The following is a 4,181-nucleotide window of genomic DNA, read 5'->3' on the forward strand; positions in this document are numbered from 1 at the left end:
ACTGCCCATTCTATTTTGTGTTTCTTAAGGCAGCAGTTCTCAGAGTGTGGTCCCCAGACCAGAAGCAGCATTAGTATCACCTGGGAATCTGTTAGACTTGTAAATTCTTTAGCCTTACCCTACATCTACTGAATCAGAAATTCTGTGAGTGGGGCTCAAGAATCCATGTTTTAACAAGCTCTCTATGTAATGCTGATGCATGCTTGAGTTTAAGAACCATGGGACTAAGGACCCCCCAGGTCTTTCTGAAGTTACTGTTGATTCTGTATAGCTTATATGCAAAGTCAGGCCTACAAATATGGTGCAATCTTTTTAATCATTTTCATGTGATGAAAAAAATAGTGAAAGAAAAAAAAAAGAAATTTAACAGGGTTTATATAGATCAATCACCAAGAACCTAACAAAAAAGGCACAGAGGATGCTGGATGTACTGCTTTAATTCAGTAGGTACAACAATATTGGTCTGTCCTTGTCTCCATGAGTGAGGTGCGGCAGGGTCAGACCTCTAATACCCACCAAAGAACATGCACGCAGGTAAATAAGGCCCCTGAAGACCAGTCAAGCGAGCTGTCACAAAGCCTCAGGGTCCTCTAAGAAACAATTCACTTTTAGCTATACTCTATAAAAGCTGATGATTGGTGTCTCAGCTCTCAGAAGTCTCTGTGCCTGATTCTGTGAGCATGTGTTTTCCATTTTATAAACAAGGAAACTTAACTGCATAGAGGTAGTAAGCCTAGGGGCTCTGGACTCCAAAACCCCTCCCACCTGTCATGGTCCGTCTCCCTCTGATTAGAAGAGGTAAGTGGAATTTATAGGTAAGCAAACAGTCAACAATACAAGGAAATTCTAAAACAAAAGAGGAGATTGAAAGCCACAGCCAAAGAGCCAAATACAGCTCAGTGGCCCTGGGAGCCACAATGGTGTGGTCACTGGTGACAGTAATTCACTTTTATAAAGAAAATGTTCTGTTCCCTCAACTTTGAAAGATAAGGAAGTACACAATTGTGTTAGAAAGGCTAAAATGCAATAGTCTTACACCAGATGGTTTAGGATCCCATTTTAAATTTAGTTGTTTAGAAGATTCACTTTTATAGAAAACACCCCCTTTACTGACGGTGTTAGATAAACGAAGTATTATTACTGAGATATGCTTTCATTCAAGAGCATGGCGAGTTTTTCAGAGTGGTTTTAGTGTTAAATTCTGGACACCCTATGAGCCCAGGAGACGATGGAGGCAGCTCGAAGCATTTGTTCCACAGCGTGGGCTAGCAGCACTCTCCCAGTGAGGCACTTAAAACTAGAAAGTTTAACCAAAACCAAGCAGATGTAAGCACCTTGTTATTACAATTATTGCTTTATTAAGCATCTTCAGCAAATGTACCAATCTTGTCATCCTGAATGAAAAGAATCTAATCCTTTTTCCCTGGTAACAAGGGAATGACTGATAGAAAATATTGCCCTGCAATACACAGAATGGTGGAATGATAGGCAACATTCAAACTGGCAATTAATTAGTATTTGGGCCTCCCACCTGTTTCTCACATGTTTATTAGTTTGCCTGCAAAGTGGGGTTGCAGAATTCCTTATGATACACCCGAGAAGTCAGTAGCTTTGCTGTTCTGGGGATGGGGGAAACATTAATTATTCCTTTGAATTCTATTGTGTAAAGTGGTTCTTTTTCTTCCCTTTCCCAAAAGACAACAGGAGAATTATTTCCTAATAAAACTTCTACCAGGCCAGACAGTGTTGATGGAACATAATTTTTAATATGCAGTGGCCTGGAATCTGACAGATATTGGCAGAGTGGGTGCCCCTGTTTTAAAAAGCCGAATGTGGCTGAGAGTAATATCACTGCTTTCTTATGTCTATTATAGCCGGTGCAAGGTTAGACAAATACATTCCCACCAGCACAAAACAGCAACCTTCCAAAATGTATGTCAGTGGTGTATTTACAGCCAAATCCAGAAGGAGCTTGTACTTCTTATGTTGCTCCCATTAATGAGACAAATGTCAGCATCCATAAGCTATTTTTTTGTTCCTGCTTATCAAATCTTTCAAAAAATTGATAACTAGTCTTTATAGATTGTGAAAGTCAGATATAACTCTGAATGTATTACTTTGTGGGACCCCTTGGGGTAAACTTATCACCTGGAAACCATTTTACATGGACGATTTGACTTTCATGTGGAGTGTCATAATGCACCCTAGATGGAAATCTAAAATAAAATATCTGGACTACAACCTTCCTCTTGGTGGAATTTATGATTCCCTCAGTACAATAATTTTGAAAATTGTATCCCTTAAGCTACAAGACTTGATATATTATTAACTGCTTGAATTGAAGAAGCTTCCAATAGGCTTACGTGCTGTCTAGAGGCACGGATTAATTTCTATGGAACTACAAGCTTATCTCAAACTGTTTCTCAGCAATCTAAACTGCCAGCTTCATCTTCTCTAGGACAGAACAGAGTACCTGTGTTCTCTCTGGTGGCTCCGGGATGCGCTGCTTTTAGCAAAGCTCTTCCAGGGGACGATGGCTCTTGATTCGCTAGAGAATTGGTGGCATTCAGTCAGTCACACCCCAGAGAGGCTGAATCCACTCAAGGGCTCTTATCGTTCTATTCCTGGTGGCATTTTTCTAGTTTTATTCTACTCTGGTGGAACTGACCTGGAGTCCAGACAATGCAGGAAGAGGGAGTCTGGAAGGCATTGTTTTTGTGAATTTAGAGAAGAGGCTTTTTGATTTTTTTATGTTTTTGTTTTTGACTGTAAGGAGCTTGAGCTGCCAGAGGAAAACTCTGTTCAAAACTCTTCGACTGGCCTGGCCTGGTGGCGCACACCTGTAATCCCAGCAACTTGGGAGGCTCAGGAAGGAGGATGGCAAGTTCAAGGGCAGCCTCAGCAATTTAACAAGGCCCTAAGCAATTTAGCAAATCCCTGTCTCAAAAACAAAACAAAACAAAACAAAAAGGGGTGGAGATGTGACTCAGTGGTTAAATGCCCCTGAGTTCAATGTCTAGTACCTATCCCCACACACCGCCCCCTCCCCCCCAAAAAAAGAAGGAAAAAAAAAGTCTTCTACTGCTTTCCCACAGCCCCTCTTTCCATGTCACGCATACCATATTTTGAAATCAGCAACAACCAGATATAAAGAACCACATCTATCTAAAGGCAGAAAGGGCCAGAAATCTTGCAGCAGGATTCACAAGATGCTTTCTCCTTCACCCGCAGCAGCATTGCACTGGGAATACGCTCATTTGGAGAACATTTTATCTGTGTTTTACAGTCACATCTGCTTATGGTGAGGGCCTCACCACCCCGATACAGGATAGCTTTGAGAAACTCTGCTGCTGGGAACACAGACGTGCAGAGCTCCTTGCATACTGCAGTAGAAAGCGATGCCTCCCGTGTCCTAGTCGCTGGGAGAATGTGTATTTCGGGTTAGTCACTGTAAGCACGTAGGCGCACAAATGCAAGCTCTTCTTTATTCAGTGGTGGAGTCAATCGGACAAACCCCTGATGTGGCTCATTTTGGGGGATAAAATGGCTGCTGGCTACGGGGTTCTGGGCTTTATATACAGCTTTAACGGAGCCAGGCCATAGGCGGAGTTAGTTACTTTTGGGGGGCCATTTTGGTGGGCAGCGGGCAGGGCCAGGTCATGGGAGGAATTTTGGTGGCAGGATCATTTAGGGTGGGGCGGGAAGACAGGTAAGTAACCATGCCCTTCAGTCACTACACAAGAAAACTTGAAATTCCCTGAAATTTTACAGCTCATATGTGAAAGAAAGGTTCTCCCAAAATGGACAACAATCCTAAAACTTCACATGAAATTACCCACAGCAATTTTTGGAAGTGAGATAAATTCTGAACTACCAATACTAAAAGCAAACTTTATCAAAAATAAAGAGGTGATCAATTGTAGAGGAAAAGTGGTTCAGAGGTCTGTCAACCAGTTAATACATAAAAGTAGTTTAGTTTTGTGACTTTTGTCAGATTTACAATTTGTTGTGATTTTTTTTATCTTGTATGTTCATTTTTGTACTCAATTTTGTATCAGTGATTTTGTATTTTTTAAAGAAAGCCCTCCAAACTTTATATGCTTCAAAGGCCTTACAATACCTGGATTCACCCCCGTAGTATAAATCACCCTTCTCTAATTTGTGGATGCCAAACATTGGAT

The sequence above is a fragment of the Urocitellus parryii genome, chromosome 11 (assembly GCF_045843805.1).
Source record: "Urocitellus parryii isolate mUroPar1 chromosome 11, mUroPar1.hap1, whole genome shotgun sequence".
In the NCBI taxonomy this organism is placed as follows: domain Eukaryota; kingdom Metazoa; phylum Chordata; class Mammalia; order Rodentia; family Sciuridae; genus Urocitellus; species Urocitellus parryii.